Source organism: Capra hircus, chromosome 10 (assembly GCF_001704415.2).
Source record: "Capra hircus breed San Clemente chromosome 10, ASM170441v1, whole genome shotgun sequence".
Taxonomy (NCBI): Eukaryota; Metazoa; Chordata; class Mammalia; order Artiodactyla; family Bovidae; genus Capra; species Capra hircus.
Genome location: NC_030817.1, coordinates 55,465,703 through 55,478,764, shown reverse-complemented (window position 1 = coordinate 55,478,764; position 13,062 = coordinate 55,465,703). Strand labels below are relative to the sequence as shown.

The 13,062-nt window shown below is 45.8% G+C and overlaps 1 protein-coding gene across 3 annotated transcripts in view; it reads right to left on the bottom strand.

Annotated features, from left to right (window-relative positions):
* The window catches only part of TLN2 (talin 2), a 498,389-nt gene that overhangs the window by 398,183 nt on the left and 87,144 nt on the right, over positions 1 to 13,062 (bottom strand). For all 3 annotated transcript variants that reach the window (XM_018054292.1, XM_018054294.1, XM_018054293.1), the window contains exon 2: positions 7,808 to 7,893. The gene's annotated coding sequence lies outside the window, so the exon portion shown is untranslated. The remainder of the gene's footprint in view (positions 1 to 7,807; positions 7,894 to 13,062) is intronic.

The following is a 13,062-nucleotide window of genomic DNA, read 5'->3' as shown; positions in this document are numbered from 1 at the left end:
ATGGCTGATCTAGAGCCCCTGGAGGAACAGAGCGCTTGATTCTAGCCTCCTGAGACTCGTATCAGGCTTCTCAGCTGCAAAATTGTAGGATCAAATAGATTTATGGTGTTTTAAGTCACTAAGTTTGTGGCCATTTGTGAGAGCAGCACTAGAAAACTAATACAGACTTTATTCCCTCCTCTGGAAATGAGAGGGTTTTCATCCTTTCTGAGAAGTGGGGTCAGGAGAACTCCTGGGGCACCCCTGGAGAAACCTTGGCCCTTGATCATAAGTTCTCTGAAGGTAAGTAATTCACAAAGCCAACAACCTCCATGTCAGATGGAATTTATTTAGTATCATCCATCCTTGTTTTGTGTGTTTCCCAAGTGGCTCAGTGGTAAAGAATCTGCCTGGCAACGCAGGAGACTCAGAAGGCATGACTTTGATCCCTGCGTCTGGAAGATTCCCTGGAGGAGGAAATGGCAACCCACTCCAGTATTCTCACCTGGGAAATCCCATGAACAGAGGAGCTCCTGGCAGGCTATATATAGTCCATAGGGGGGCAAAGAGACAGACACAAGTGAGCATGAGCATGCATGCCCTTGTTTTGTATTTTGCCACTAGAACTCATTCTTTTTTTAGTAATAAAAATAAAACGTCTCCCAAGTTACTAAGTAATTGGCAAACCCCAGGGGCCCAGAACACCAGCATCCGCATTGTATCCGCTTGATCAGTCAACATTCCCCAACAACCACGCCCACCCCAGAGGGCTTTAGCACTGCCTCAGATCCAGCAGTGAAATCACCATGGCCGCCTTCCAGATTTCTGAGTCATCTTCACCACTGCAGGTCCAAGCAGCAGCAGCTGGATTTTGACCTCAAGGAACCAAAGCCCAAACCCAGCCCTGGAAATTCAGCTGCTGCACAAGGCCCCCCCAACCCCCACCGCCCTTCTCTAACATCTCCCCTGTGCAACTGCCCTGCAGTCTCCTGGGAGCCATGCAGCCGGCCGAGGGACACGCTGCCAAGTGTAATCCACGGGTGTAGTGATGCGCTCCAGCTACATCACGGGAGCTACTTAAACTGATGGCCTCTGTTCTCAGGAGGGTGTTTGAGGGTATTTCTTATCACGGAAATATTTCCAATGAATGAAACATCTGGGGAAGACAGCTACTGTCCTAACTCTGATGCACTCTCACTAGAAAGGCCTGTGACAAGCCTTGTGGCTGTAGTGAGGATGGTAGTTTTTTTGAGCAGAGCCTATTTGTAGCTTCCACTTCTTTATTCTCCCAAGAGCTGGAGAGTGTGTGTGTCCCCTGCAAGTGCAGTTCTGAGGACAAGAGGTCAAAGTCCATCAAAACAGACCCAGGAAAAAGGAGCTGTCATTCCTTTTGACAATCTTTGCTGCATCTACTCAAAACTGGGGCCCACCAGGTGGGTTTCCCAGGGGATCTCTTCAAGTACAGAGAGCATCACCTCTAAAGCAGAGAGCACCTCGATACCAGGGACTAGTACTGGAAATGGCTCTGGCCCAAAAGGGAATCTGTTCTAAGCACCGTGGTGCAGGAATTGGCCACACAGGGTGCCGGCTGCTTTACAAAAGGAGGAAGCCTGTTTTAGGGTGGGCAGGCCAACAAAGCTCAGCCACGGGGAATTCGATCACCTTTTTATCATCCTGTCATCACCCACTCTAGTTAAACCAAGATCTGCCACAGATGCCTGCCAAATGACAATGCAGGACCATGGCTCTGCCTTGGAGGAAAGTGCTCCTGAAACGTCACATAGTCATTCTGGGTGCCCGGGAGACCCCAGCCACAGACAGCCCAGCATGACCACAATAATCTGCCCAAGAGTCTCCCTCTGAGCAGGAGCAGAGGTGGGGAACTGGAGAAGGAGGTGAGCCCACAAATACCTGGGCAGAAGGGAGCCGCCTCCAACCTGACCCACATCTTCCCTCTCCCACGTGCTGCAACACACGCTCCAGAGCATCCATCAACGGCACCACTGTGTATAAACAGAACGAGAAGGATGCAGAGAAAAGGAGCCTGCGGAGAGGAACGGGCAAGCCCAGAGCTGAGGCCTCAAAGGCTGAAACACAGAACCAGAAAAGACCTCCTGGCAGCCCTTGCTCCTCAGTGACTTTGTGGAAGCCCTAGATATATTAAGCTTTCAAAATGACAAATTTTCAGGACTAACAACATTCTGTGCTAGTGACAGCTCTTAGGTCACTGGGCACCTAAGAGTATCTCATCTTTTTAGAGGTGAATTTTTAAAGGTGCATAACTTCTGACCTCTAGAGTCTACAGAAATGCCACATGGTCTACAAATAAATATTTTAAAAATGCTCACTGCAGTATTACCAAAATGTAGGGAGAGGGAGGGTAGGAAGCCCAGCCAGCAATGAGAGAATGAAAGATCATACAACTTATATTTTCATGTAAAAAATAAGACACAACAATTAACAACAACAAAATAATAATAATATGTGGTCTTTCAATATAGGGTCGATTTTTTTTAGCATGGAAAGTGTGTCCGTAATAGTTTTTTTAAATACATTACACACATTATTATACCATATTAACTTAAAAGGAAAAAACAAGTTTTCACATGTTTTTTAAATAATGTCAGGAATATAGAGAGTCCTACTACTACTTTGAAAATACCTTCCCTTCTCACAAAAAGCGAAGGGTGTCAACAGTATCCTTTATTGTTCTTAAAGCAGGTAAAGGCTCTGTCTGCAAGGAGGGAACAGTTGTAAAAAAAAAAAAATACTGCCAAATCCCCAGTCAGTCATTCCTTTAATTAGACATATTGCTTTTTTAGGCTTTTCTTTTTTTAATAAAGAGAAACATGCCCCTAAGGGTCCCAAATGGGAGAAAGCATTGGGATTAGAAGTCACCATAGACCCACAACTGCAGACAAGGTCATACAACAGATCAGAACGTTCCCGTTTGCTGGATAGGGGTGCCTCTGGGTAGTCAGCCACAGGCTGCGGGCGAAATCCTTCCGTGCCCCAAACCCCATGTGCCCTGTGAGCAATGCTGGCTCTAGGATTGGCATGTTTTGAAATGAGGGAGATTGAGAGAATCCTGCATTGAGGCAGAGGCAGGAAGAACTGCAAATCACAAAGTATCTGAATGTTGTTTATTGCTTCATTTGAAGGTCTGTGTCTATCCTTCAGCATCCTAAAATTTATTACATTGTGATTTTTTTAAGTTTATCTGGTACAAAAAGGGGAGATAGTTCCAAATTTGGCAACCCTATAGCATGAACTGTGGTGTTGGATAAGACTCTTGAGAGTCCCTTGGACTGCAAGGAGATCCAACCAGTCCGTTCTGAAGGAGATCAGCCCTGGGATTTCTTTGGAAGGAATGATGCTAAAGCTGAAGCTCCAGTACTTTGGCCACCTCATGCGAAGAGTTGACTGATTGGAAAAGACTCTGATGCTGGGAGGGATTGGGGGCAGGAGGAGAAGGGGACGACAGAGGATGAGATGGCCGGATGGCATCACCAACTCGATGGACATGAGTCTGAGTGAACTCCGGGAGTTGGTGATGGACAGGGAGGCCTGGCGTGCTGAGATTCATGGGGTCGCAAAGACACGACTGAGCGACTGAACTGAACTGAACTGATAGCATGAAACAGAGGTCCAAGAGGCTGGACAGCTTGACTGGGATTACCGGATGGGAAGAATGTCATTAGAGGGGGAGACATTCTCTTTTTTTCTACAAAGTTTTTACTCCTCTTCTTTAATTACATGTTGTAAATTACCTTTGTAACTTTGTAAAGTAAAATTACATTTTAAAGAAATATAAGCAAAACCTGTTACAGAAAAGAGTATACTTACTCTCCCTTTTTTTTTTCCCCAAGACCCTCATCCAGCCTCTCCCCATTACTGAAAATAATTGAAGAACCCAGAGAGGAGGACTTAAGTCCACAAAAGGCAAGGAAACACTTACTGTTGTGTTTACCTGTTAAGGCTTGCAATTTCCAGAGACTCCTCTGACTACTGTTACCAGCAGCCTGTTTGCTCAGGGGTTCATCAGCAGTGCTTATTAAGCCACTGCTCTTCTGATACACTGGCTTTAGACAAGCCAATAAGAGAGAAAATACATTGTTGGGTTCATTTAACAAATGTTTATTGAGCCTAAGGCTGAGTGCTGGGCCCTGAGATACAGGATAGATAAAGCATAATCCCCCTGTCCTCAGGGGCTCGTTTCTACAGACCAAGAAATTGGCTTCAGACATGAGCAAAGAGCTCGACCAGAGGGAATACAGCCAGACAGCGGGGGAAAGGGGCACTTCAGCTAGTCTCCGAAGACAGAATGGCCAGGATGAATACACAGTGCTCCAAGAGCACCATAGCTAAAACCATTCTCTCGTCTCACCTCCTTCCTTTCACTGTTGAGGAAACAAGTCCAGAAAATAGAAGCCACTAGACATTGGTGCCAATATGAGAAAGTACAGTGCAGGTAAACATTCTCAGGCCCAAGGTTACCCACTACGGAGCAAGGAGGTAAATCCAGCTCCCACTAGCTCCGAATCCTTAACTCTGGATGCAAAAGCCTAAAGAAGTGAGAAGGAGCTGCTTCCAAGATCCAATTTTCTGTCTTCATGGGTGGGCGGGCCCACCTTGCCACTCCAGTGGGGAGGTACAGGCATGAACTTGGTAACACAGAATTTGCAACCCAAGCCTAACAGTACAGTTCCTCCATTGCCTAAAACAGGAGAACAGGAGTGCACACCTTGCCTCGAAAACCTAGTTATAGGGATTCAACTTAATTCTGCATTTGCTGAGTGGTTCAGTGGCTCAGAACGTAAAGCATCTGCCTATAATGCAGGAGACCTGGGTTTGAACCCTGGAATGGCAACCCACTCCAGAACTCTTGCCTGGAAAATCCTATGGACGGAGGAGTGTGGTAGGCTACAGTCCACAGGGTTGCAAAGAGTTGAACACGACTGAGTGACTTCACCTTCAGTTTCACTTTTCAGTTTATACACAAACTCAGCATATATATGAAGCCAAAATCAAGGAAACTCATTCAAAACTTAAAACCCATAAACTCTAGAATTGTGTACCTGATACAGAACAAACAAAATAACCCTGAGCAGAAGGAGGTTATTTGGAAATGGTCAGATACAGGAATTCCACACAGTGATCAGAAAATGGTCTTCAGAAACAATGCAATCAGGACTTCCCTGGGGCTCTAGTGGTTAACAATTGGCCTTGCAATGAAGTGGATGCAGGTTCAAGCACTGGTCAGGGAACTAAGATCCCACAGGCTTCAGAGGAACTAAGAGTCCACCCAGCCAAAAATAAATTAATTAAAATGTTTTTAAAAAATGCCTTCAACCTGACTTCTCACCTTCTGCCTCCAGCAGGAGCCATCAAGGATTAAGCTGTAACCCTGAATCTTAGGGTCAAAGGCAGTCACGCAAGCCCCCTAGAGACCTGCCCCTGGCGGGGCTGGCAGGAACTAGCAGGGGTGGGGTGAAAAGTCAGCCTCCCAAGCGTACTTTTCTCTTCTCAGTTCATTTCTGTGAAGCAATGAATGACCAAGTTCCTTCTATAACTCAAGAGGCCAAAGTGCTACAGAAGCAATATTTTAAAGCTGACACACAGGGAAGGGTCACACCCTCTATGGGTAAAATGAGGGTGAGATGGAAGGAAAATAGCACAAATAATCAGCAATTCAGTCTTGCCACCAGTAGTAAAGTTCTCTTTCTAGTTGTGATGCAGGTGATGAAAGAAAGAGGAGATAAAACCCTGCCCAAGGTCCAGCAGACCAGGCTGGACCCTCATCTTACTTCCTACGTGATCCCAGGCAGTGCCTTCACCCCCGACCTCAATCTTGTCCTCTATGAAATAGTCACTACCTGCCTCGTGAGTCGTCAGGAGGGCTAAGGCACAAGGTCATGTGCCAAGTGCTTTGCCTTAAACCTCGTATGTTGTAAGTATTCCATAAACGGCCACTGGAACTATTAACTACCCAAGAGGCAAATCAGTCTGGCTCCTTGTAAAAATGACACGACTTCTGAGAGGGCTGACTGCAGCTGTCCAGCAGTGCTGAGCCTGCAATAGCACACCCGCATCTCGGGAGAACAGCCCCAGGGCCAGTTCACCAGCTGGATTCAAGATGCCCTCTTTGGCAGCAGCGTCCTGAGCCTCCCCAATAGCCCCTTGAACCCTCTCTCTGCCTGCTTTTTCTGTGGTCAGTTCTCTGCTTCCAATATAGTCTCTCTTCTCAACAACCCACTTCAGTGCGTTAGCCTAGCTAAGGCAGCCTGCTCTTAAAAACAAGAAACAGCCTCAGTGTTTTCAGAAATGCTGACTTCAAAACAGGCACACTCATCCTATGAGGCAGAGACCTCATAGGATTCCACCTCAAGAATCTCAAAAGCGCAGAACTTCAAGGGAGGATTTCCCTGACAACATCATAGCACAGTATAACGAGGTACGAGCTCAGACACTGGTGAGGGTAGCTTAACAGGCTCCCATACTCCCTGGTCGGGCTCATATCTCAAACCACTCAGCCTCACACCGTTCAAGAGATGAACCCGCCAGAAAAATTCCCACCGGGTCTCTGGGGGTTTTGTAGGCACACACCCTAGGCAGCTCACCAAGAGTCACACTCAAGGACATGTCTCGTGGGCATCAGGATCCCCTTAGACCTTTCTTCTCCAAGTGTGAGATACAACTCAGCAGCTTCAGCATCACCTGGATCTTATGAGAAACACAGGCTCACAAGCCCCACCCAGACCTAGCCTACCGGGGTCCCCCTTTTAACTAGATGCCCGGGTGACAGTGCTTGAGAGTATTTAGAACAAAGTATAGCCAGAATGGACTGTGATTATTGACTGAGGTTTTCACTCAGTCTTTTCCTTTCTTTGTGGAAGAACGGCAATATTAGCCACTAGCACATAGTAAATGATCAATATTCGTTGAATGGATATTCTACCATTCGTTGAATGGGTAGTCTACCAAGTGACTCAAGAAACTTACCCTGTATTAAGTGCAAAGAAAGATGCAAGCATGGGCCTGAGAGAGAGAGAGAGAGAACACTTGGGGGCAGGGAGAAGGGGTCTTTAAATGAGGTTGTCAGTGGAGGCCTCTCTAACAGGAGTTCACATCAGGAGCAGCATGAAGCTATGGTGTGATGGATGAGCAGGCGCACGCTGGGAAGAGGATGTCAGCCCTACCCGCACCTACACTTGCCACCATAAAGGGTCTCCGGCTATAGGTCAGTAAGGATAGATAAGACTCATAAGTTTCTTGGTCCAATGGTTAAGAACCCACCTTGCAATGCAGGGGACATGCATTCGATTCCTGGTTGGGGAACCTAGATCCCACATGCCGTGGAACAACTAAGCCTGCACACTGCACCTAAATCCATGTGCTCCAGAGTCCTTGAGCCACAGCTAGAAAGTCCGTGAGGCAGTGAAAGATCCCTCATGACTCGATGAAGATCCTGTGTACCACAACTAAGACCCGACATAGATAAATAATTTTTTTCTTAATTTTTAAAAGAACCCTGGAACTAAGAAACTAAAGGGAAAAGAAAAAAATTATTTTAAAAAGACCCATAAGTTGGGCTCTGATGGTGGAAAAGAGCAGCTCTCAGGAGGCACATTCAGCAGGTCCCTGACTGTAAGACAGCTGGGGTCAGGAAGCCTGTGTCTGGAGTCACAGTTGCCATCTCCATGGCTCCTGGAGGTGGCTGTGCCAGAGGAGGGCTGAAGAGGGAAGCAGTCTATCAGCTAGACTCTGTTTCCTGGCCACAACCCCTCCAGCCCTCAGATTCCCAAGCAAAGACATGGAGATTACTCACTGTTTTCTCCAAGTCGATCCAGGAACTTGCAGCCGAGCATCCAAGGGTCCAGGAGCCCAGTCCAGATGTTACCCTGCAACAGCACGCTGGCCAAAAAGAGACAAACGACACGAGTCAGTGCAGGCGGCCACGTTAGTGAGTAAGCAACACTGTCTCAGCATGGAACGACACTGACGGGGTTCAGATGATAAAGAGCAGAAAAGGAAAGCATCCCCTCGGAGCCAGTGGTCTCAGAGTGCTGTGCAGTGATACAAATGGCAAACTCCTCTGCCCTCAGCATCGGGAGAAGCACCGGCCCAGCAGCAGCTGCAGCTCCAGAGCAGTCTCTCTGCAAATCCCCTGATATGGAGTCTAGACATGGAGCTGCAAAGGGCCCTTGGAGAGAATCAGGCCCAACCCCTCTCTTTACAGACAAGAAAAGCCAAGACTTAGAAAAGACAACAGGCCTTGTCTAAAATCAGCAGAGTATAAAGGCTAAGCCAGGAAGGGAATCGAGGAAGCAAGTCTATAAAAAAGCTTAAGTTTACCTGTAAATTACCTTCCTTCAAGAAACCTGGGTTCTAAATAAATGTTATTCTTATCTGTTCTGGCTCTTAACAGACAGACAAAGCAGCCTGCAATTCCAGATCTTAATGGTTTCCCGAGTTCTCTCTTTTATCCCCAAAGACTTTGAAGAGCCAAACTAAAACTCCTGGTTTTCTCCCAAACCAAAAGAAAACAAGGGAGAAAAAGAAAAACCCTGGGACTGTTCATATTTGAGTACAAGATGAAAAACCTAAAACTTTGGAGAAAAACTTGAAGACCTAAAAATTCCGAATTTATGAGATATAAACTGCACAGAACAAAAACAAAAGCTTCTCTTCCATACATCAGGTTTATAGACCCAAGAGACTAGAACATTCCAGGGACATGCCTGGAGACCATAAGAAGTGGTACACTTCAAAGACGAGGGGGCTGTCTTGTTCAAATAAAATGGATGATCAAAATGCCAAGTCTTTAAAAAATGACGCTTCTGATTATGTTTTTTTTTTTAATGAATTGTCGTCTAATTATATATTTAAGACATAATTATGTAAACAGTTACCTCTTCTCCTGGGGTTCTAGTTCCAACTGACCTTGACAAATCAATGTAACCTTGGGCATATCACACCTAACCATGCACGTCTTCCATCAACTCATCCATGAAAAAGCAGTGATGGGATAAGACTTAGCTCTTCAGCTGGAGAATTCTGAAAATCCCCTGCATTGCTGAAACAAGCTGAAAGTACCTCTCATTAAGTCAGTTATACAAAGCATAGTTACTCGTCTACTTTGAAAAAATGAATGTCAGTCATTATAAATTTAAATTGCCATCTCTTAGGAAATAACTACAAAGTTGGTGTAACAGTCATGTTCTGTTTCCAGGGAGTTTACTTCGACAGTGACAAATATGCCCCCACCTGCACTAAATGGGGTATCGGGGTCTATTTCCCCAAAGGTCCGTTATTATTTATAAGGATGAAAGCTAGGGTTTCTTTCGCATGAAGTGGAATTTAGGCAGTGAGGTCATTTGTTTTGAAACTACAGCAACCATTCCAGTTTTTTTCCCCCCAATTTAGCATTTCAATTACTCTGGGTCAAGAGTAAAAGATGAAGATTTCACAGAAAATGCAAAGCCTAGTAGGCCACCCACAGAACGGTCAAAGATTCTGCCCTGGACAGTCCAGGGCACAACTAAGGGGGTTCCCTATCCCAAGTTAGGCAAGCTCACTGGTAAAAAGTCAGTGCAGACTTGCACACAAGCGGACTCATACATATCTCAAAGAATGTCCAACAGTCCCAGGATTCATTTTAAAAAAATAAACAAAAAAACAGAACCTACCATACTGACCACATGGTTCCTGATCCTTACAGGGCAGGAGGGTCCATAAACTCCTCTGGAAATATGATGAACCCTCTCCCCCAGAAGAAGGACATGAGAGATTCAGTTTCAAATTTCCCCAGAAATTTCTCTGCACCTCTGGTTAAGGACCCTGGCTTAATTAACACAAGGAATCCCTTTTCATCTTTCTCTCTGAAATTTGTATAAGCCCTTGGTAAAGAGGGTCATGAGTGACAACCCCATTTACAAAGTGACACACAAGGGTAGGGACCGGCGAAAAAACCAGCTTCGTGCAGCTCTTAGAATGGAGAGTATGACTCTGCAGCCAGCAATGCTAACAACTGTTCTTGAGGCCCTGGCGGTGCCTGGGAGCCTTTGCCAAACAGTTTCAACAGGGACCTTCCCAAATCTGGGTTTGCACTTGGTACTCAGTTCTTCAAAACAACAACAAAGAGTAACATGGAAACATATGTAATACCATATGTACAATAGCCAGTGGAATTTGCTGTATGGCTCAGAGAAGTCAAATCGGGGCTCTGTGACAATCTAGAAGGGTGGGAGGGGGTAGGAGGTGGGAGGCAGGTTCAAGAGGGAGGGGACATATGCATATCGATGGCTGATTCATTTCGATGTATGGCAGAAACCAACACAATATTGTAAAGCAATTATCTTTCCACTAAAAATAAATAAAATGGTTGCAACAACAACAACAAAAAATAAACAAACATCTGCATTACTTAGGAATGCGTACAAAGGTACCAAGGATCAGTTAAAATGAAAAACCAAGATGCTTATCATAACTCTGAGGTGATAGGGGGCAATTCTTTTTGAGATATTCGTAATGTTGGCTGTTGGCTTCCCAGATGTTCAGATTATTCCTCTGCGTTGCATATATTATTCTCCACGTATGTCACAGAGTAAAGCAATCTTCCTTACAGAGAGCTTCAGGCCAGGGACAAGGCTCTCCAGGACTTGTCATCTTAGCCCCAGCTCAAGACACAGCAGTAAAATTGCGCTGAGCCCAGCAATGGTCTGAGGGTGGGGCCCACCAGGGAACAGTGACCAGCTCTGGCCCCTGGGACACCATCTATAAATAAGTCTTTTTTTTTTTTTAAAAACAAGTCCACGCCCTGGGACAGTCTGGTGTTCTGGGCTGAGGCCACGCTGACCTCCGATGCTGCCCATCACTCTGGGAAATGCTGGTGTTGAGTTTCTGTGAATTCACTGGTCTTCCTCTTCCATGCTTGGCAGGCCTATAACCTGGGGCACATTCTGTTACTGTGAACAATCTCAGCAAGTCTTCCTGAGCCTCTGAGAAAGGAACAAAGCCCAGACTCATGTGTGGAGCTTGCAGGACTGTTCAGCCATCTCCTTCCTCAGCTGGATAAACAGGCAGGAGGGGCCTTATACGTTCTCCTTCAGCTGCCTCATTACTCCACCCTCCTGGTAAGAATTCTGCTCATTCAGTGAGCGCTCAAGACATCTACCAGCCAGAAAAAGAGGTAGACAGTGTAAGGAGTCGTGACCAATATGTTTAGATTCCTATCCCTTTTGTCGGAGAAGGAAATGGCAACCTACCCCAATATTCTTAGCTGGAGAAATTTCCTGGACAGAGGAGCCTGGCAGACTACAGTCCACAGGAATCGCAGAGTCAGACACGACAGCAACTAACTTACTTACACTTACTTATCCCTTTTGCACACTTATCAATACTATCTTGATCAAATAAGGAAAGTATGCTCCTTGCCTAATAATCCGAGCAAGAGCATGCCATTCCAAAAAGACCCTTCTTAGGGTATTCTTACTAGCAGATGAGGGGCACTAGTGGTCAAGAACCCATGCGCTAATGCAGGAGACATAAAAGACGCAGGTTCAATCCCTGGCCAGGAAGATCCCCTGGAGAAGGGCATGGCAACCCACTCCAGTACTCTTGCCTGGAAAATCCCATGGGCGGAGGAGCCTGGTAGAGACCATGGGGTCGTTAAGAGTCAGACACAACTGAGCGACTTCACTTTCCCTTTCCACTTTCATGCACTGGAGAAGGAAATGGCAACCCACTCCAGTGTTCTTGCCTGGAGAATCCCAGGGATGGGGGAGCCTGGTGGGCTGTCATCTACGGGATCGCACAGAGTCAGACATGACTAAAGCGACTTAGCAGCAGCAGCAAAGAGTCAGACACAACTGAAGCAACTTAGCATGCACATACGTACTAGCAGACAAAGCTCTGATTTTTTAGTTACAACAGCCAAATATTGACACCATGACATCACATGACATTTTAACCCGGTTTGGAATAACCTACACCCATACCCCGTGGCTTTTTCATACTGTTCATGGGGTTCTCAAGGCAAGAATGCTGAAATGGTAAATGCAGCCATGAAATTAAAAGATGCCTGCTCCTTAGAAGAAAAGCTATGACAAACCTAGACAGTGTAGTATTAAAAAGCAGAGGCATTACTTTGTTCACAAAGGTCCATATAGTCAAAAGCTATGGTTTTTCCAGTAGTCATGTACAGATGTAAAAGTTGGACCATAAAGAAAACTAAGTCCTAAAGAATTGATGCTTTCGAACTGTGGTGTTGGAGAAGACTCTTGAGAGTCCCTTGGACAGCCAAGAGGTCAAACCAGTCCATCCTAAAGGAAATCAACCCTGAATATTCATTGGAAGGATTGAAGCTGAAGCTCCAATATTTTGGCCACCTGATGTGAAGAGCTGACTCACTGGAAAAGACGCTGATGCTGGGAAAGATTGAGGACAGAAGGAGAAGAGGATGACAGAGGATGAGATAGATGGATGGCATCACCAACTCAGTGAACGTAAGTTTCAGTAAACTCCAGGAGATAGCGAAGAACAGAGAACCCTGGCATGCTGCAGTCCATGGGGTTGCAAAGAGTCGGACACGACTTAGTGGCTAAACAAGAACATCCCCTGTGGAAGACAGACACACAGTAGACCGTGCTCCAAAAAGGAAATAGTGCATGTCTTCATCTCTCACTGTGGCTCTTCTACTCTTCTCCTAGCTCAAGTCTGCAGTGCAAAAAGCAAAGCAAGGGACCTCCCTGATGGTTCAGTGGCGAAGACTCAGTGCAGGGAGCCCAGGTTTGATCCCTGGTCAGGGAACTAGATCCCACATGCTACAGCTAAGACTTTTAAAAATCTGTGCAGCCAAAAAAAATGTTTTTTAAAAAATGAAAAAATTTTAAAGATAAATAAATAAGCAATGCAATAGCCAAAATACAAAACCCACTCTCTAATATGTCACCTTCAAAAGTAGAACATCCCTCTGGATTCTGCCCTTTCTCCTGAGTTCAAGACTGGCATAGCTTGCTGTGCGCCTGTGTGTGTGTGTGTCTGTGTAAGCACTCGAAGACACATATGCATGCAAGCCCAACA